Source organism: Lithobates pipiens, unplaced genomic scaffold (genome assembly GCF_037356315.1).
Source record: "Lithobates pipiens isolate NorthernLeopardFrog02 unplaced genomic scaffold, aLitPip1_a1.2 Scaffold_3, whole genome shotgun sequence".
Taxonomy (NCBI): domain Eukaryota; kingdom Metazoa; phylum Chordata; class Amphibia; order Anura; family Ranidae; genus Lithobates; species Lithobates pipiens.
Genome location: NW_027507790.1, coordinates 271,544,712 through 271,567,216, shown reverse-complemented (window position 1 = coordinate 271,567,216; position 22,505 = coordinate 271,544,712). Strand labels below are relative to the sequence as shown.

At 46.8% G+C, this 22,505-nt stretch overlaps 1 protein-coding gene across 1 annotated transcript in view; it reads left to right on the top strand.

Moving 5' to 3' along the window:
* Positions 1 to 22,505, top strand: part of LOC143940040 (vomeronasal type-2 receptor 26-like) — an 84,835-nt gene that overhangs the window by 39,381 nt on the left and 22,949 nt on the right. The window lies entirely within an intron of this gene.

Genomic DNA, 22,505 nt, shown 5'->3' with positions numbered 1-22,505 from the left:
ATTTTCGTCACCCCTTCATCACTAATTATTCTTGCCAACACACTAGGATCAAACATATACTTAAAAAACATTGGCATGTACTTAGGAACGACTCGGTATTGGGAACCATTTTTCCTGACAGACCCCAAGTAGTATATAGAGGCGTAACATCTTTGAGGGACAGGGTGGCTCCTAATGCTTTGGACCCACCCACTAACCGTCCGCATTTTTTCTCGAACCTTACTGGGTACTATCAATGCAGGAAGTGCACGGTATGTAGCTTGAATGGCTGTCGGTCTAGGAGAAGTACTACCTTTAGATCTACGGTTACTTCCAGGTCTTACACCATAGAGCCTTTTATCACTTGCTGTTCAGAGGCAGTGGTCTACATGCTGGAGTGCCCTTGCGGCCTCCAGTATGTAGGGCGGACCAAACGTGCTTTACATGTACGTTTGAACGAACATATTGGGAATATCCGTAGAGGATATACCCAGCATTCGGTCTCCAAACACTACCTGCTGGCACACAATAGAGACCCTACCAACACAATCTTTATGGGAATTGACAAGTTCAATCCCCATTGGAGGGGAACCCATTTGGTAAGAAGCATTTCCAAGCTTGAAATGATGTGGATACACAGATTAAAAAGTTACGTCCCTCATGGCCTTAGGCCGCGTACACACGCGGGGACTGTTCGCCCAACTTTGTCCGTCAAACAGTTTCGGCAAACAGTCCGCTCAAAATTAGCATGGACGGACATGGCCACACACGACGAACGAACAGTTTGCTGAAACCGTGCGCGATGACGTGAACGGCACGTACGACGGGACGAAGAATACGACGTCCTATACACTGCATTATAACTTTCGGCGTGTAAATCCTTTCTGAGCATGCGCGGAACTTAGTTTGACGAACAAGCCTACACACGGGCGGACTGTTCGCTCAAACAAGGTTTCAGCGGACAGTTTTACGGAATTTCCGAAAAACCTTGTTCGTCAAACTGTCCGCTGAAACTGTCCGCTGAAAGCCCACACACGAGCGGACTGTCCGCCCAAACACTGTTCAGCGGACAAAGTTGGGCGAACAGTCCGCGCGTGTGTACGCGGCCTAAATATTGAAGTAGACGTAAATGCGTTTATTGACAACTCTTGAACAATATATGATTGGTTGGAATGGCTTATATAGCTTAGGTTTCCTGTTGTTGTTTTTTTAATTGTAAACTTGGTGTGAGTTCCATGAGTCGTCGATGAGGGTTCTTACCTCTATCATCTTTTCTGTATTTGTGGTCCCACCAAAAAAAAGTTTTTTATTTCCACTGGTATATAATGTTTTTTAAATTATTAATGTATCAATATTTGGACATACAAAACAGTATATATCCTTACTACAAAAGCTCTTTTGTCCATCTATTTGGACTGGTTTGTTTGTGTCTAATATTATTTTATTATCTTACTAAATATTTTTCAATAAATATATTTTTTAATTGGCATTTAAAAGAAATTTTTTTTTTTTTTTTCTTAATGTATCCTTATGATAATTTTGTGTTTTCAATCCATGGTTCTTAAAGAATCTGGATGGTTATGAATATAGGTTTGCCTCTGCGTAGTGGTAGGGCAAACTTTTACCCCCTTTTTCCTTATGTAAAATGGCGGACTGGGTGATAGTATGGGCATTCCAGTCCTCTTTCCCTCACCTAACATGGTGGATTGAGAGGACAACATGGAGCTCAGACCGAGGCTGTTTGTTTAGGATTTTGTATATAGGCGGTGCGTCAGAACGCCGTCCCGCATCCCGTGAACACGTCCGTTCGTGACGAAACGCGCGTAGGGAGATAGGCGTTCTGACGTCTCCGCGTTCTACGCCCAACCAGGAAGTGCGGGCGGCACACGAGTCCGGCCGGCTCGGTTTTTATGTGATCGTTTTTTCTTTACATATGTGAGTGTAAATTTTTTTATCCTATTTCATTAAACCAAGTGGTTTTACGCTATGCGAGTGCCTTTGATTTTTTATACATGATCCACGATACCCTCGTTTCCTGACTGGAGGCTTCGTATTGGAGATAGAAGCAGCGTGGTGTCAGCAATCTACGATACCTTTGTTTCCCGATTGGAGCCTTCGTATTGGAGATGCAAACGGTGTGGTGCCTGTGACGGTTTATCCAGAAACCTCTGTGCTGTTGCCTTACTGATCTCACTAATACTGGGATCTAAAACTCTGGTAAGCGGCCCCTCTTCTCACTGGTGGAGGATTGTTTTGATTATTTCCTATATACACGCATTTGTGGATATTTTTGCACCTTAATATCAATTTTGAGGAATCAACAATATTTTTTGGACAAATTTTTCTTAATTATATATGAACTCTTTATTGCTTTTGAATACCATTTTTGCTAATTTTATTGGTTTAGATTTAGCACACATAATTTTTGTTTTAATATACATTAATTTTTGTGGGGGGGTTTTTTCTATAATATTTATGTTAATTTCACCTCAGATCTAGTATACACTTTATTCACTTATATGATGATATGATAGCATTTATGTATACTACTTACTAATCATATTTTCGTCACTTAATATTGTTCTTTTCTATATCTATCGGTATAGTTTTGGATTAGGTTTTAGGTATATAATTTTTTGTTTTTAGCGCAGCTCATTTTGTTCACCTATTTAGTTTGATATCGGAGTATTACGATTAGGGTTGCTGCTTATAGGTTACTTTCTTTTGCTGTTTGAGTAGCGCGGTTTACCCTTTGTACACTGTATGTTTACTGTTTGTTTCACTTTTTGAATTTGGCGCCGATCTCCGTCCCCGTGCGCCGCAACGCTCGCAGGGCACGGAGATCGGCGATGTGATGCATCGAGCGAGACGCGGCTCACTCGTACAGCGGGGAGACAACGCTGGATCCGAGGGAGAAGGTAAGTAAACCTCCTCCTGGATCCAGCGATGCGGTCCCGAGTCTGGCTCGGGGTTACCGCTTTTGGTATGAAAATTCCACCCCGAGCCAGACTCGGGAATACCGCCAGGGGGGTTAATGCCTGTGCTCGGCTGGCTGGGCTCCAAAAGGAGTTGAACCTGCCCAAGAACCGCCTTATATGTGACATGCCCACCAGGTGGAACTCAACGTTGGCCATGCTGCAGCAGCTGCACACGCAGCAGAGGGCCATCAATGAGTACCTGTGCGACTACGGCACCAGGACAGGGTCAGGGGAGCTCGGTTTTTTCTCACCATGCCAGTGGGGCATGGTCAGGGATGCATGCACTGTCCTGTCACCGTTTGAGGAGGCCACAAGGATGGTGAGCAGTGACAGTGCATGCATCAGTGACACTGTACCTCTTGTCCACCTCTTGGAGCGTACACTGCATGGAATAATGGACAGGGCACTTGAGGCAGAACAGAGGCAGGAAGAGGAGGACTTCCTTGCCTCTCAAGGCCCCCTTTATCCAGACAGTGTTCCTGCTTTGCTACCCATCACACAGGAAGAGGATGAGGAGGAGGAAGAGGAGGAGGAGGATGATTGTGTCAGCATGGAGGTGGAGGCTGGCACTCAGCATCAGCAGCAGCAGCAGGGTTTTGTAGGGATGATTTACAGTCCCAATAAACACGTGGACTTGTACGTGGCTGGGAGGAGGTAGCTGGGGATCATGTTGTCCTTAGTGACCCAGAGGACTCCGGACCGAATGCCTCAGCTAACCTACGCTGCATGGCCTCCCTGATCCTGCAAAGCCTGCGGAAGGATCCTTGTATTCTTCGGATCAAGGAGAGGGAACATTACTGGCTGGCCAATCTCCTTGATCCACGGTACAAGGGTAAGGTTGCCGACCTTATCTTGCCATCACAGAGGGAGCAGAGGATGAGACATCTCTGGGAGGCATTGCAGAAAGGTCTGTGCAACGCGTTCACAGAGACTGGGAGGTTACAAACTCCTGGTCCTGGACAACGTGTTGCTGAGGCATCGGTCAGAAGGAGCGGTGGAGAAGGTGGCCTTCTGACTGATGCTTTCAGACAATTTTTTTATTCCGCAGCCCCAAGGTATGATCGGTTCCAGAAACCATCGCCAGCGTCTGATTTACATGGTGCAGGAATACCTAGGGGCAAGATCAGACTTGGACACCTTTCCCACCGAAAATCCTCTGGCTTACTGGGTCTTGAGGATGGATCACTGGCCAGAGCTTGCACAGTATGCAATTGAGCTACTGGCCTGTCCTGCATCCAGCGTTCTTTCGGAACGCACCTTCAGTGCTGCTGGTGGCTTTGTTACCGATCACAGGGTGCCCCTGTCCACCGAATCAGTTGATCGACTGACCTTCATCAAGATGAATCAGTCTTGGATCACCCACAGCTACCAAGCACCTGAAGCTGATGTAACCGAATATTTTTTTTTGAAATATCACATCCCTTCAAGACTGCCTATGCTGATGCTGAGTGACTGTCCTGTTATGTTGATTGTCTATCCTCTTCCTCCTCCGCTGATATGTTGGAAGAACATTTCTGGTTCTGGGTGATGCCCAATTTTTCAGCCCAATTTTTCTACCCCTGTTTAACAGGGGCGTTTAAGTACAATTTTTGATGCAATGCTTTGCAGCAGGGCTAATTCCTGCAATAAAACTAGAGTATATTGGAGAGGTTGCAGTGTGGTGGCACCAGCACCAGTGCCTAAGGCCCAATTTTTCTGTCCCTGTTTAACAGGGGCATTCAAGTACAATTTTTGATGCAATGCTTTGCAGCAGGGCTAATTCCTGCAATAAAACTAGAGTATATGGGAGAGGTTGCAGTGTCGTGGCACCAGCACCAGTGCCTAAGGCCCAATTTTTCTGCCCCTGTTTAACAAGGGCATTTAAGTACAATTTTTGATGCAATGCTTTGCAGCAGGGCTAATTCCTGCAATAAAACTAGAGTATATGGGAGAGGTTGCAGTGTCGTGGCACCAGCACCAGTGCCTAAGGCCCAATTTTTCTTGATATAATCGTTCACAGCAGGGCACTCCAGCGCCCACCAAGAGTCACTTTGAGGGCTTACAATGTTGTGGCAAAACCAACACCTTGTTCCGCCATTTCTGCAGAGCATATAGGGCAGGCCCCTACTTTCAAACATCCAACTTACAAACATCTCCTACTTGCAAACGGAAGGAGACAAAAGCAAGTGAGATGAAAAAAGATGTACGACAAAACAAATTATACAGGGGTGATAACCTATGTTTTCCAAAAAGCTTAAAAATAGTTTTTTTGACTGGAGCTACACTTTAACCCTTTCCCACCGAGCGTACGCAGATATGCGTACTCGGCTTCTGGGGGTTATACCGGGATGATGCCCGCACCTGCAGGCATCATCCCGGTACCGTTTTTTGCAGCAGGCGATTGGCTATCCAGGCATAACAACCGATGTGGCTAAAAGCCGCTCGGCTGTTATGCCGGAGGAGCGGGAGGGGACGTCCCCCCCTCCCGCCGCCTCTCGCCGCTGTTACCGGTGCTCCCGCAATCCGACGCCTCCAGCTGCTGCGGAGGAACTGGAACGAAGCCGTAATCGGCTTCGTTCCAGTCTCCTCATTGTAAACACGGAAGCGACGTCATGACGTCACTTCCCGTTTACTCGGCTGCCAATGGCGCCGGTTTTAAAAAAATATCCGGTATACAGAATCGCCGTTTTCGGCGATCTGAATACATTGAAGTGTAAAGGAGGGGTGGGGGGTCTTTTAGACCCCCGATCCCTCCATAAAGAGGACCTGTCACCACCTATTACTGTCACAAGGGATGTTTACATTCCTTGTGACAGCAATAAAAGTGATCAATTTTTAATTTTTTTAAAAAACAATTTAGTCATTTTAAAATAAATAAAAAAATAAAACATTTTTTTTAAAGCGCCCGCCGTCCCCGCGAGCTCGCAAAGCAAAGAAAACGCATATGGAAGTCGCGCCCGCGTATGTAAACGGTGTTCAAATCACACATGTGAGGTATCGCTGCGATCGTCAGAGCGAGAGCAATAATTCTAGCACTAGACCTCCTCTGTAACGCTAACCTGGTAACCGTAAAAAAAAATTAAAGCGTCGCCTATTGAGATTTTTAGGTACCGTACTTTGTCGTCAATCTACAAGTGCGCACAATTATAAAGTGTGACATGTTTGGTATTTATTTACTCGGCGTAACATTATCTTTCACATTACGCAAAAAAATTGGTCTAATTTTACTGTTTTTTTTTTTTTATTCATGAAAGTGTCCCTTTTCCCAAAAAGTTGCGTTTAAAACACCACTGCGCAAATACCGTGTGACATAAAATATTGCAACAATCGCCATTTTATTCTCTAGAGTCTCTGCTAAAAAAATATATAATGTTTGGGGGGTCCAAGTAATTTTCTAGCAAAAAATATGGATTTTAACTTGTAAATAGTGATGGACGAACTTCCGACGGGACGTTTCGCGAACGCGAAATGCGAACGGACCCAAACGTTCGCGAAACCGAACGTTCGCCGCGGGCCCCATTGACTTCAATGGGAGGCGAACTTTGCAAACCTTCATGTCGAATTTGCGGCCACGTGGTAATTATTAGGGGGTAAAACGTAGTCCCACCATCTGGACAATGACATAATACATGTATGAGGTGAATTTGGGATCGATAACTACAAGCATTTTTATTTTATTTGGGAAATTGTTCTAACAATTCAGGACTATGGAGCTAATGAAGGCAATGGAGGAGAGGGAAGGTCAGGGACCAGGGTAGGCAAAGAAGAGGGTGCAGGAGATGATCACCAGCAGCGTGACATACCGGAATGACACATGCACCGTGATAGAGGCATCTGACAGCAGCACCGTAATACAGAGCACTGACAGCAGCACCGTGACATACAGCGCTGACAGCAGCACCGTGACATACAGCGCTGACAGCAGCACCGTGACATACAGCGCTGACAGCAGCACCGTGACATACAGCGCTGACAGCAGCACCGTGACATACAGCGCTGACAGCAGCACCGTGACATACAGCGCTGACAGCAGCACCGTGACATACAGCGCTGACAGCAGCACCGTGACATACAGCGCTGACAGCAGCACCGTGACATACAGCGCTGACAGCAGCACCGTGACATACAGCGCTGACAGCAGCACCGTGACATACAGCACTGACAGCAGCACCGTAAGCAGCCCCAGGAGGAAGTCAGCACAGCACAGGGATGGTGTGATCCCCTCATAATAAGAACCCCCAGGAGGAAGTCAGCACAGCACAGGGATAGTGTGATCCCTTCATAATAAGAACCCCCAGGAGGAAGTCAGCACAGCACAGGGATATCATAAGCAGCCCCAGTAGAAATATGACACCGCTCAACCTCTTCAAAGAGGAGGGTAGGGGCATATAGTACGGTGTGCTTTTTTGGGTCAAGGAAGTGAGCCAAATGAATTAAGAAGGTCTGTGTGCTTGATTAAAAAAATAGTTTATAGACATATACATGGTCTACTGGTCACATGTGTTGAATTCCTCCGAGATCCATGCCTCATTCATTTTTAGAAATGTGAGGTAGTTAACACTGTGGTGAGCTAGGCGAGTACGCTTATCGGTCACAATCCCCCCTGCTGCGCTGAACGTCCTTTCGGACAGGACACTGGATGAGGGGCAAGCCAACAGTTCGATTGCAAATTGGGCAAGCTCTGGCCAGAGGTCAAGCCTGCCCACCCAGTAGTCTAGGGGTTCATCACTCCTCAGAGCGTCCACATCGGCCGTTAACCCAATGTAGTCGGACACCTGACGGTCTAGGCGTTCCCTGATGCTGGATCCGGATGACACCTGTCGATGGGTCGGCTGAAAGAATGACCTCATATCCGAAGTCACCAACACATCTTCAAACCGGCCTCTTCTTGCAGGCGCTGTTGGATTGGTACCCGCAAATCCTTCTCTGGGAGTGGGAATTGCTCCTCTGCCAGCGCACGCAAAAGCAGAATGCAGCATTTCTCGAAGCAAGGCCTGGAAGTGCTGCATTCTGACAGCCCTCTGCGACGGCGGTAACATTTCCGCCATTTTGTGTTTGTACCGGGGGTCTAAGTACGTTGCCACCCAGTACTGGTCCTTGACCCTCATGCTTTTTATACGGGGGTCCCTATTAAAACACTGGAGCATGAAGGCCCCCATTTGCACTAAAGTGGAAGCGGTGTGGTGGCCTGGCTCCTGCTCATCATCCAGGATAATGTCGTCCTCTTCATTCTCCTCTCCCCATCCTCGCACAACAGGGATCCCAGAAAGGTTTAAAGCATGCTCTTCTTGCTCCTGCTCATCCGCCCCGGCACCATCCTCCTCTGACTCCTCATCAGACTCCTGTTGTTGACTTGTCTCAGATAGAGTAGCCCCCCCTGGGAATTCATCCAGCATTGCGACTTCCTCATCTTCCCGCTCCTGCTCCTCCACAGCCTGATCAATGACACGACGCAATGCACGCTCCAGAAAGAAGGCATAAGGTACCATGTCACTGATGGCGCCATGGCTGCGACTGACCAGTTTGGTGATCTCCTCAAATGGCCGCAGAAGTCTGCATGTGTCGCGCATGAGCAGCCACTGGCGCGGTGAAAAAAAACCCAGCTCCCCAGAACCGTTTCTTTCGCAGAGTTCATACAGGTAGACGTTAACTGCACGTTTCTGCTGGAGCAGCCTATCAAGCATATAGAAGGTTGAGTTCCATCGCGTCGGGCAATCGCAAATAAGACGTCTGACCGGCAGATGGTGTCGCCGCTGAATGTCAGCAAGGCGAGCCATGGCCGTGTAAGATCTTCTGAAATGGGCCGAGATTTTCCTTGCCTGCCGCAAGATGTCCTGGACCCCAGGGTATTTGACAAGGAATCGCTGCACGACCAAGTTTAAGACGTGTGCCATGCACGGCACGTGCGTGATTTTGCCCTGTTTCAATGCGCTAAGCAGATTGGCACCGTTGTCACACACCACTTTACCAACTGTCAAATTGAGCGGTGTTAGCCACTCATCTGCCTGTGAACGCAAAGCTGAAAGGAGTGCCGGGCCAGTGTGGCTCTTTGCTTCCAGGCACAACAGACGCAGCACGGCATGGCAACGTCTCACCTGGCATGTGGAATAGGTTCTGGGGAGCTTGGGCGGTGCAGTGGAAGAGACGCTAGCAGCGGAAAAGGAGGAGGCAGCTGAGGAGGAGAGGGAGGAGGATGGAGTAGGAGGAGGAGAAGAAGAGTCAGGCCTGCATGCAATCCGTGGCGGTAAAACCAAATCTACACGGGTGCCACGGGTTACATGCTTGACGGCCGTCAGAAGGTTCACCCAGTGGGCAGTAAAACTGATATACCTTCCCTGCCCGTGTTTGCTAGACCACGTGTCTGTGGTCAGATGTATCTTGGCACCGACACTGTGTGCCAGAGATACATTCACTTGCCGCTGAACATGGCCATATAGCTCTGGGATGCCCTTCTCTGAGAAATACTTCCTTCCTGGGACCTTCCATTGTGGTGTTCCAATGGCCACAAATTTGCGAAAGGCCTCCGAGTCCACCAGTTTATATGGCAGTAGTTGGCGGGCTATGAGTTCTGACAAGCCAGCCGCCAACCGTTGGGCAAGAGGGTTATCCGGCATCATCATTTTTTTACGCTCAAACATTAGGCCCACGGAAGCCTGCCTTTTTGCAGAAAAATGTGAGCTTGGCGTGATGGAAGGTGGAGTGGAGGACAATTGTGAGGAGAGAGGAGAAGGAGAAGTAGAAGACGAGGCTGGACGGTGAGAGCCTGCAGTGTGGCTTTGTGTGTTCCGTTGCTCCCACTGGGCTCGGTGATGGCTGCTCATGTGCCTTCTTAAGGCGGTCGTCCCTAGGTGAGTATTGGGCTTACCGCGACTAACGCGTTGACTGCAAAGATTGCAGATGGCAACGCTATTGTCAGCAGCGGACACGTTAAAAAAAGCCCACACTGCGGAGCCATGTGCCGGTGTCCTGGGAGCGCCAGATGTGACCGTACATGGTCGATGACTCGCTCCTGATACATTTGCAGTCTGCTTTGTCCCTGCTGTGCAATGTAAGTCATTGCTGCTTCTCCTCCCTATCTGCTGGTCCATATCTCCCTCTGAACTCCCCTCCTCTTCCTCTCTTGTGGGCACCCACGTGACATCACTAGACACGTCATCATCAACGTCACCTTCCCCACCGCTATAAGTAGAGATCTCGGAGTAGGCAGCAACACCGGGGACCAACCTCCTCCTTGGGCTGATCTGGGTACTGGCGTCAGACTGCTGAGTAGCGCTTGTTGCTACCTCCTCTTCCTGATCCAATACCAAGAGTGGCTGCGCATCAGAAATGTCCTCTTGATATGGATCGGAAAATAATTCCAGTGACTCAAGCGGAAGGTATGTGGTGGTGGTGGTGGTGGTCGTGTTGTTGGTGGTAGTGTCTTTGGGGGTGCACATAGCAGAGAGTGAAGAAGAGGGTGCAGATCGAGAGGATGAGGAGGGTGCAGAAGAGTAAGGCTGAGCGAGCCACTCAACCAAGTCTGGTGCATCCTTTAAAGTAATTGAACGCACCTTCTGCAACTTCCCACTTTGGCTCAAGCCTGTTGCTCCTGCCCTACCCCTACCACCCCTGCGGAAGGGCCTGCCTCTTCCTCTGCATGTCATTTTTTAAATGACCCTGTGACAAAACTCTTAGTCCCTATACCGCTGAAGGACTGCTGCAGTATAGGTGAGCGGTCAGCAGTGGTGCACGTCAACCCTATCTATTGTGGACCTATAGCGGTCCTTACAGAACAGCAGACTGTACCGCACTCAAGCCTATGTACCGTAGCACCCTATACCAAGTTACCAGTCCTTATAAGAACTTTTGTGGACCAAGCAGGTTGTGTATTAGTGTTTAGCAGACTGTACGTCAGTCCCTATACCGCTGAAGGACTGCTGCAGTATAGGGCAGCGGTCAGCAGTGGTGCACGTCAACCCTATCTATTGTGGACCGATAGCGGTCCTTACAGAACAGCAGACTGTACCGCACTCAAGCCTATGTACCGTAGCACCCTATACCAAGTTACCAGTCCTTATAAGAACTTTTGTGGAACAAGCAGGTTGTGTGTTAGTGATTAGCAGACTGTACGTCAGTCCCTATACCGCTGAAGGACTGCTGCAGTATAGGTGAGCGGTCAGCAGTGGTGCACGTCAACCCTATCTATTGTGGACCGATAGCGGTCCTTACAGAACAGCAGACTGTACCGCACTCAAGCCTATGTACCGTAGCACCCTATACCAAGTTACCAGTCCTTATAAGAACTTTTGTGGAACAAGCAGGTTGTGTATTAGTGTTTAGCAGACTGTACGTCAGTCCCTATACCGCTGAAGGACTGCTGCAGTATAGGGCAGCGGTCAGCAGTGGTGCACGTCAACCCTATCTATTGTGGACCGATAGCGGTCCTTACAGAACAGCAGACTGTACCGCACTCAAGCCTATGTACCGTAGCACCCTATACCAAGTTACCAGTCCTTATAAGAACTTTTGTGGAACAAGCAGGTTGTGTGTTAGTGATTAGCAGACTGTACGTCAGTCCCTATACCGCTGAAGGACTGCTGCAGTATAGGGCAGCGGTCAGCAGTGGTGCACGTCAACCCTATCTATTGTGGACCGATAGCGGTCCTTACAGAACAGCAGACTGTACCGCACTCAAGCCTATGTACCGTAGCACCCTATACCAAGTTACCAGTCCTTATAAGAACTTTTGTGGAACAAGCAGGTTGTGTGTTAGTGATTAGCAGACTGTACGTCAGTCCCTATACCGCTGAAGGACTGCTGCAGTATAGGTGAGCGGTCAGCAGTGGTGCACGTCAACCCTATCTATTGTGGACCGATAGCGGTCCTTACAGAACAGCAGACTGTACCGCACTCAAGCCTATGTACCGTAGCACCCTATACCAAGTTACCAGTCCTTATAAGAACTTTTGTGGACCAAGCAGGTTGTGTATTAGTGTTTAGCAGACTGTACGTCAGTCCCTATACCGCTGAAGGACTGCTGCAGTATAGGGCAGCGGTCAGCAGTGGTGCACGTCAACCCTATCTATTGTGGACCGATAGCGGTCCTTACAGAACAGCAGACTGTACCGCACTCAAGCCTATGTACCGTAGCACCCTATACCAAGTTACCAGTCCTTATAAGAACTTTTGTGGAACAAGCAGGTTGTGTGTTAGTGATTAGCAGACTGTACGTCAGTCCCTATACCGCTGAAGGACTGCTGCAGTATAGGTGAGCGGTCAGCAGTGGTGCACGTCAACCCTATCTATTGTGGACCTATAGCGGTCCTTACAGAACAGCAGACTGTACCGCACTCAAGCCTATGTACCGTAGCACCCTATACCAAGTTACCAGTCCTTATAAGAACTTTTGTGGACCAAGCAGGTTGTGTATTAGTGTTTAGCAGACTGTACGTCAGTCCCTATACCGCTGAAGGACTGCTGCAGTATAGGGCAGCGGTCAGCAGTGGTGCACGTCAACCCTATCTATTGTGGACCGATAGCGGTCCTTACAGAACAGCAGACTGTACCGCACTCAAGCCTATGTACCGTAGCACCCTATACCAAGTTACCAGTCCTTATAAGAACTTTTGTGGAACAAGCAGGTTGTGTGTTAGTGATTAGCAGACTGTACGTCAGTCCCTATACCGCTGAAGGACTGCTGCAGTATAGGGCAGCGGTCAGCAGTGGTGCACGTCAACCCTATCTATTGTGGACCGATAGCGGTCCTTACAGAACAGCAGACTGTACCGCACTCAAGCCTATGTACCGTAGCACCCTATACCAAGTTACCAGTCCTTATAAGAACTTTTGTGGAACAAGCAGGTTGTGTGTTAGTGATTAGCAGACTGTACGTCAGTCCCTATACCGCTGAAGGACTGCTGCAGTATAGGTGAGCGGTCAGCAGTGGTGCACGTCAACCCTATCTATTGTGGACCGATAGCGGTCCTTACAGAACAGCAGACTGTACCGCACTCAAGCCTATGTACCGTAGCACCCTATACCAAGTTACCAGTCCTTATAAGAACTTTTGTGGAACAAGCAGGTTGTGTGTTAGTGATTAGCAGACTGTACGTCAGTCCCTATACCGCTGAAGGACTGCTGCAGTATAGGGCAGCGGTCAGCAGTGGTGCACGTCAACCCTATCTATTGTGGACCGATAGCGGTCCTTACAGAACAGCAGACTGTACCGCACTCAAGCCTATGTACCGTAGCACCCTATACCAAGTTACCAGTCCTTATAAGAACTTTTGTGGAACAAGCAGGTTGTGTGTTAGTGATTAGCAGACTGTACGTCAGTCCCTATACCGCTGAAGGACTGCTGCAGTATAGGGCAGCGGTCAGCAGTGGTGCACGTCAACCCTATCTATTGTGGACCGATAGCGGTCCTTACAGAACAGCAGACTGTACCGCACTCAAGCCTATGTACCGTAGCACCCTATACCAAGTTACCAGTCCTTATAAGAACTTTTGTGGAACAAGCAGGTTGTGTGTTAGTGATTAGCAGACTGTACGTCAGTCCCTATACCGCTGAAGGACTGCTGCAGTATAGGTGAGCGGTCAGCAGTGGTGCACGTCAACCCTATCTATTGTGGACCGATAGCGGTCCTTACAGAACAGCAGACTGTACCGCACTCAAGCCTATGTACCGTAGCACCCTATACCAAGTTACCAGTCCTTATAAGAACTTTTGTGGACCAAGCAGGTTGTGTATTAGTGTTTAGCAGACTGTACGTCAGTCCCTATACCGCTGAAGGACTGCTGCAGTATAGGGCAGCGGTCAGCAGTGGTGCACGTCAACCCTATCTATTGTGGACCGATAGCGGTCCTTACAGAACAGCAGACTGTACCGCACTCAAGCCTATGTACCGTAGCACCCTATACCAAGTTACCAGTCCTTATAAGAACTTTTGTGGAACAAGCAGGTTGTGTGTTAGTGATTAGCAGACTGTACGTCAGTCCCTATACCGCTGAAGGACTGCTGCAGTATAGGTGAGCGGTCAGCAGTGGTGCACGTCAACCCTATCTATTGTGGACCTATAGCGGTCCTTACAGAACAGCAGACTGTACCGCACTCAAGCCTATGTACCGTAGCACCCTATACCAAGTTACCAGTCCTTATAAGAACTTTTGTGGACCAAGCAGGTTGTGTATTAGTGTTTAGCAGACTGTACGTCAGTCCCTATACCGCTGAAGGACTGCTGCAGTATAGGGCAGCGGTCAGCAGTGGTGCACGTCAACCCTATCTATTGTGGACCGATAGCGGTCCTTACAGAACAGCAGACTGTACCGCACTCAAGCCTATGTACCGTAGCACCCTATACCAAGTTACCAGTCCTTATAAGAACTTTTGTGGAACAAGCAGGTTGTGTGTTAGTGATTAGCAGACTGTACGTCAGTCCCTATACCGCTGAAGGACTGCTGCAGTATAGGGCAGCGGTCAGCAGTGGTGCACGTCAACCCTATCTATTGTGGACCGATAGCGGTCCTTACAGAACAGCAGACTGTACCGCACTCAAGCCTATGTACCGTAGCACCCTATACCAAGTTACCAGTCCTTATAAGAACTTTTGTGGAACAAGCAGGTTGTGTGTTAGTGATTAGCAGACTGTACGTCAGTCCCTATACCGCTGAAGGACTGCTGCAGTATAGGGCAGCGGTCAGCAGTGGTGCACGTCAACCCTATCTATTGTGGACCGATAGCGGTCCTTACAGAACAGCAGACTGTACCGCACTCAAGCCTATGTACCGTAGCACCCTATACCAAGTTACCAGTCCTTATAAGAACTTTTGTGGACCAAGCAGGTTGTGTATTAGTGTTTAGCAGACTGTACGTCAGTCCCTATACCGCTGAAGGACTGCTGCAGTATAGGGCAGCGGTCAGCAGTGGTGCACGTCAACCCTATCTATTGTGGACCGATAGCGGTCCTTACAGAACAGCAGACTGTACCGCACTCAAGCCTATGTACCGTAGCACCCTATACCAAGTTACCAGTCCTTATAAGAACTTTTGTGGACCAAGCAGGTTGTGTATTAGTGTTTAGCAGACTGTACGTCAGTCCCTATACCGCTGAAGGACTGCTGCAGTATAGGGCAGCGGTCAGCAGTGGTGCACGTCAACCCTATCTATTGTGGACCGATAGCGGTCCTTACAGAACAGCAGACTGTACCGCACTCAAGCCTATGTACCGTAGCACCCTATACCAAGTTACCAGTCCTTATAAGAACTTTTGTGGAACAAGCAGGTTGTGTGTTAGTGATTAGCAGACTGTACGTCAGTCCCTATACCGCTGAAGGACTGCTGCAGTATAGGGCAGCGGTCAGCAGTGGTGCACGTCAACCCTATCTATTGTGGACCGATAGCGGTCCTTACAGAACAGCAGACTGTACCGCACTCAAGCCTATGTACCGTAGCACCCTATACCAAGTTACCAGTCCTTATAAGAACTTTTGTGGAACAAGTGAGTTGTGAATGTTTAGCAGACTGCAGCAGAAGGGCAGCAGTCAAGTATAATATCCTTTCTATATTTGGAAGAAAGAATATTATACATGTACAAGCCTATTACTGTACCACTGATACCAGTCCTGAAAAGAACCTTTGTGGAACTAATAATAACAGCAAGTCTTTAAAATTACCCTCACTGCCTGACAACACTGCTTCCTTCCTGTCCCTATACAAATTGGCAAAAAAAGAGAACGATTAGTGGTTACTGGAACAGCTCTTTTGTGGACCTTGATAGTAACAGCTAATGATGATGATGATGATGATGATGATGAAAGACTAATCTGGCTGTCCCTGTAGCATACACCGTCCTTTCCCTTTCTCTAAACTAACAAAAGACACTCAGGCTGCTGCAAGAATCAGCAGCACAGCAAACCTATCAACACCTAACACCTATACCAGTCCTGAAAAGAACTTTTGTGTACCAAATAGCTAGTGGTTTATCTCTCCCTACTCCACACAGGAACCTGTCCCTATCGTAACAGAAGAAAGAATGTAAAATGGCCACCGGATCGGGTGTATTTATAGGTTAGGGGGAATGTACAAGTGTCCATGTGCTGTCATGTCTCAATTGGCTGTCCTGTATCACATGATAAACGTGTCACCAAAGGTTAAAGTTCTTGTATACATTAAACACGTAAGTCCGCCGCGGCGAACGACGGAAAAAGGCGTTCGAACGTGCGGACCGCGAATGTCGGAAATTTGCCGCGAAACGACCGCCGGGCGAACCGTTCGGCCATCACTACTTGTAAACACCAAATTCCAAAAATAGGCTTAGTCATGAAAGGGTTAAAAATATACCAGTTGAAAATTACAAACAGATTCAACTTAACACAACAAACCTACACAGTCCCTGTCTTGTTTGCACCGCCTGTATACTGCTGTTCTGAGTATATAGGGCCTGGGGGCCACACGCATTTCCTTTTTTTAATATGGGTACAGGGTTCCCCTTGATATGCGTACAAGACCCAAAGGGGCTGGTAATGGGCAGGGGGGGGCTACCCATGCCATTTTTCTCAATGATTTTCATCCATATTGCCGGAACCAGATATTACATTAAAAACGCAAGCAGTTTTAAATGACTTTTTTCCGTTAAATGTCATTTTGTGCAGGGACTGTTCCAAACACGGGAAACACGTGGCACTTCACAGGCATACTATAGACACCATCCAGGCACCATATTTAAAGGAATATTTCACTTTTTTTTCACTTTAATCATCATTAAAATCAGTGCTCCCGCCAAAACGGCCATTTTTAAAAACATTTTAGGCATTGACCCATGTCCCCTGGGGCAGGAGCCAGGTCCCCAAACCCTTTTTAGGACAGTATCTTGCATATTAGCCGTTAAAATTATCACTTTTCATTTCGAATGTTCGAGTCCCATAGACTTCAATGGGGTTCTAAAGTTCGTACAAATTTGGGGTCCCTTCGAAAGTTCTGGTGCAAACCGAACCGGGGGGTGTTCAGCTCATCCCTAGTAACAAATACAAATTTATCTGAATTTACGAATTATCCAAAATATAGAATGCTGCATCTAAACAAATGGAACAAAACTAAATAATAATAAATAGTAATAAATTATTATTATTACTGTCTCTGTTTATTATTATTAATTTTTTACATTCCATTCGTTTAGATAAGGCATTCATTATGACAGATAATTTATAGCTTTGGATAAATTTATAACAGCCAAATTTGAAAGGAAATTGCAATACCTATAATTTAATAAGTTATTATAACTTAGTTATTATTTCAGATTTTTGAGATTTCCTGTCTTTTGAAGTTTAGGATTTTTGTTTTTTTGGGGATTTTTGTTCTTTTTTTTTTCAAAATGATGTTTATTAAATTTCACAAGATACAAAAGCATGCATAGCAACTACATCCAATACAATTCTTGGATGTCATACAGATATAGTCAGCATAAACAATGACGATATCAACAACAATAACTACGGCACATAGGTGTATCTAAATCAGAAAACAGGTATTAGCATTGTGTAACTCAAGGGTGTGCCTTTGAACATAGTACTGAGTAAGGACTGTGCGGCATGTATGAGGGACATCGTCCGGAAATATGTTGAGTATAGCAAGTTGTGGTGACAAAGAGATTGGAACATTGCTTACGTCCCGAATAAGATTCGTAACGTCTGACCAAAGGAGATTAATATGCGGACATTGCCACAGAATGTGGAATAAAGTTCCTGTATGGTTGCAGTTGCGCCAGCACAGTGGGGCAGTGCCGGGTTGAAATTTAGCGAGTCTATGGGGAGTCATATACCAGCGAAGAGTAATTTTTGACGTCAGTTCCCATAAGCCTGTGCACCGTGTGGCTTTGTATATAGAAGTAAAGGCTTGTTGCCATTGGGCGTCAAAGAAGTGGAGAAGTGTGTCTGATTCCCAATCTAGGAAGGGTTTGGATTTGAAGAAGATATTTTTCTCCTGCAACAGGGGGTAAATAATCGATATACCTTTATATGTGGAATCTTGTTTGAAATAGTAATTCCATAGTTTCAAGGGTATTGCACCCTCTATGCGGGTGTGTGTGGTCAGACAGGAGCGTAACCTATGATAATTGAAAAAATCTGAGGAGGGTGCCCCATAAATGGACTGGATCTCAGGGAAAGATTTGTTATCTGTGAGGGTCCTAAGATCATTAGTGTGGGATGCCCTGGACGTGAGCCATGTAGGGATGGTTAGATCAGGTGATAAGATTTGGAGGGTCTGTAAAGATACCGGTATGTCTTTCATAGGGAAGGATGACCATTTGCTATTGCGAAGTATTTTCCATGCAGAAAGCAATGCTTTTATGGTGGGTGAGTAGATGTTGAAATTTGTCACCGAGACTAGGGAGCTAAATAACCAGCTTTTGAGGTCGGGACCAGGTGTGGCACGATTTTCTATATCTCCCCATAGCGTAGTATGGGGGGGTTAGTCCATTCCCGTAATTGGGAAAGGATGGTGGCCAAGTAATAGTCCCGGATGTCTGTATATCCCCATACCCCCAGCATGCTTATGTTTGAGAAGTTTGGAATAGTTGCTTCTAGGTTTTTTATCTTGCCACATGTATTTACTAAGAATAGATTGCAAAGAAGCTAGGTATGATTTGGATAAGGGGATGGGAAGGGTGCGAAATTGATATAGAATTTTAGGTAATGTGAGCATTTTAAACGCAGCGAGCCTACCCGACCATGAAAGTTCAAATTTGGCGAGGTTGGACAGATCTTTGATTAATAATTGTTTGGTTTTAACATAGTTGGCTTGAAACAATCTAGACACCGATTTAGTGAGTACAATGCCTAAGTACGGTATTCCTTGGTCGGCCCAAGGGTATGCATATTGGTTTCTTAGAATATTGCTGGTGACAGCATCAAGGCCCAGTTCTAAAATATATGATTTGGTTTCATTGACCTTATAATAAGAGACGGAGCCAAAGGTAGTTAAAACATGTTGTACCGAAGCCAGGGAAGTCATAGGGTTAGTAAGCATCAATATGACATCATCTGCAAATACATTTATTTTGTGTTCTATGTGGCCTATTTTAAAGCCAGAGATGGTTGTGCAATTTCTGATATGTGCTGCCAGGGGTTCCATGATCAGGTTAAAGATAAGTGGTGATAAGGGACAACCCTGGCGGGTACCATTGGTTATTGGAAAAGCACGGGAGGTTATTCCGTCCGTGTAAACTTGTGCCGATGGAGAAGAATATAGGGCCATAATTGCTGAAAAAATATGGCCTTGGAATCCAAATTTTTTAAGGGTAGCTTCTAGGTAAGCCCGATGGACTCTATCGAACGCCTTCTCTGCGTCTAGAGATAGAAGCAGAGAAGGCGTTCTGCTAGTCTCAGCGTGATGAATTATGTTTATCAATCTCCTTGAAGCGTCATAAGTTTGTCTACCCTTCGTGAAGCCTGATTGATCAGGGTGTATCAAAGTGGGCATAATTTGGACTAAGCGATTGGCTATGAGTTTAGCGAAGATTTTGGTGTCGGTGTTAAGAAGAGATATTGGCCGAAAATTTTGTGGTGTGTTGGGCTCTTTCCCTGGCTTCGGTAGAGTAATTATCAGAGCATTAAGCATTTCATTGGGAAGAGAAGAGGAGGAGGCAGCGTCATTGCACACTTGGGATAGGTAGGGAGCCAAGGTAGTACTGAATTGTTTATAGTACTCATTAGTTAAGCCGTCAGGCCCTGGTGATTTGTGGGAAGGCAAGGTTGATACAATGTTTTGAACTTCTAATTGTGTGAAAGGGGTGTTCAGGTCAGAGATGTGTTGTTGTGATAATGTTGGTAGGTCGATCGTTTGAAGAAAGGAATTGATGTCAACAATAGAGGGTTGAGTGGTGTTGGGGTCATCTTTCAAGTTGTATAAAGTATGGTAGTATTGGCTAAAGGCATCTGCAATAGCTTGAGGGTCTAAAAGTTTCTGCTTTGTGGTTGGATGAAAGAGATGATGTATTCTAGATTTAGCATAGTGACCCTTGATCCTTAGAGCAAGTGCTTTCCCCGCCTTGTTACCTGTAGTATAATAGTGTGCTTTGAATTTCGTGTTGGTGCGAGTGTGATATTCTAGGAGTAAATTTCTAAGTTCCTGTCTAAGGAGGACTAACTGGTCTTTTAAATTAGGGTCTGGTGTGGTTTGGTTTTGAACATCGAGTGCATGAATTTTGGCTATTAAGGTGTCTAGACGCTGTGATCTCCTCCTCTTCTCTCGAGCAGAGAGTTGCATTATAATCCCTCTGACGAATGCCTTATGAGCATTCCAGAGGACAGTATTACTGGAGACTGAGCCAGTATTTAGGGTAAAAAACTCTTCAAGCTGGTTACGTATGTACAAGGAGTGTTCCGGAGAGTGAATGATGTCCGCATTCGCTCTCCATACCATATGCCGTGGAGAGTTCAGATGATCGGTGACAGTGAGTGAGATTGGAGTGTGGTCCGACCAAGTGATCGTACCAATGCCTGATTCGGTGGAGTTGGTCAGCGTCCATTTATCTACAAGGAAGTAGTCAATTCTCGTGTAGCAGTTATGTCTGTGGGAGAAAAAGGAGTAGTCTCTTTCGGTGGTATGTTGGCATCTCCAGATGTCGTATAAATTGTTGTTCCGTATGAAGGTAGTCATAGGGGAGGATAGCCTGGAGGAACGGGAGGAAGCATCCATGAAATTATCTGGAACTATGTTAAAGTCCCCACATACAATGAGACATCCCTGTCGAAACTTGTTAAGCTTGTTCATCAGTCTAGAGAGGAATTTAATTTGGCCAGTATTGGGAGAGTAGACGTTTACGATAGTATATCTGGTTTTGTTGAGGGTACAATCCAGGGCTATATATCTTCCATCTTCGTCCTCCATGCTATTGTGGAGGGTGAAGGTGACAGTGTCTTTTACCGCTATCATAACCCCATTACGTTTGTCAGGTCCTGAGGATTGAAAGATGTGAGGAAAATGGCGATTGGAACAGCGGGGGCTGCCTAGCTTTTTGAAGTGGGTCTCTTGGAGACAGAGGACATCACATTTGGATTGGAGAGCGGTCCTCCACATGGAGGATCTCTTCGCTGGGTGGTTAAGTCCTTTAGTGTTAAGGGATAGAAATTTCGGCATTGTGTAGGTCAGGTGCAGATGTCAGGCTTGGTGGTAGGTACTTATAGTGAGCGAGATTCTCTATAAGATGTCAGAAGGTGTCCGGATGCGGGTTCCTGTAGCCGGAGCAGGTGCAGTTCTCAAAACAGAGGCAAACCAGGGAAGAGGAGAAGCAGGAGCAGTGGAAGGAAAGGGTAGAAATTAGTACTTCATTAGTGGTAGGCAGAACAATAAAGAGGTAATTAATACTGTAGTGTAGAACAGCCAAAAAAAAACACTAGGCTGTTGGAACTATACGGGGTGAAAGTTTATGGTTAACACATCCCGAGCAGGGCACCAACCGGAGTAATGTGGTGCAGAACATGAATTGAAGCGGGTGAGCATCGCCAGCAGTAAAGATTCAGCGGGCATTAGGCGGTTGTTTGGGGTAAAGAGGCGGAGAAGGCCCTCTGCGGTTGTTGGACTGTATGGTAGGCTCTTCCGGGAGAATATCCCATTGTTGTAGAAGCTTTATGCCTTCAGGGACTGATGTAATAATGTATTTAGACCCATTCCTGGATACAATGAGTTTAGTCGGGTAACCCCATTGATAGGGGATTTTGTGGTTGAACAGCGGTTTGGTAATCGTTATCAGCTGTTTGCGCAGTTGTCTGGTGTGTTGAGACAGGTCCGCAAATAGTTGTAGATCAGAGAATGGTTCTGGTAGCCTATTCATATGCCGGGACTTGAACATTAGCTGATCTTTAGCATGATAAAAGTGCACCCTCATCAGGACATCCCTGGGTATGGTGTCTGCCAAGTGCGACGGCTTGGGGATGCGGTGTATGCGGTCAATAATGGTCTCCATCGGTGACAGGTCAGGTAGCAGTGTTGAGATCATTTTCCTGGCATAGGTGTTAAGGTCATGAGGTAATACCGATTCGGGGATACCCCTGATCTTGACGTTATTACGTCTAGAGCGGTCTTCGAGGTCCGCCATTTTGGATTTCATCCATTTTTGTTTGTCATGTGTGTGGTCTTGGGCATCCACTAGGTCATTAACCGTAATAGTCAGGTCACTCATATGGTGTTCAATACGTTGGATTTTTTGCCCCATATGTAGCATATGAGATGAAAACTGGGTAAACATGGATGATAGTTCATTATGTATAGAGGATTGCAAGGAGATGAGCATCTCCTTCATAGTAGTGTCCAGGACAGGCTGGTCTGATGTGGGGAAGGCCGCAATAGCTGAGGGCTGGCGTGTGGGTAAGATGGATGCAGGGCTTACCTCTGAGTTAGGCCCCGCAGAATCCATTCGCATCCGCGCTTTGGCAGGGCTGTTACTGGCTGAAGAGGGAGAATTCTGTGGAGATATTGCAGGGGAGTGCTGCTGGAGGGATATTGCAGATTCGTCCGCATCAGGGAGGTCAGTGTAAGCCGAAGATTCTCTGACAGGGCCGCGGGCGCCATCTTGGATTTCTGTGTCAGGCGGC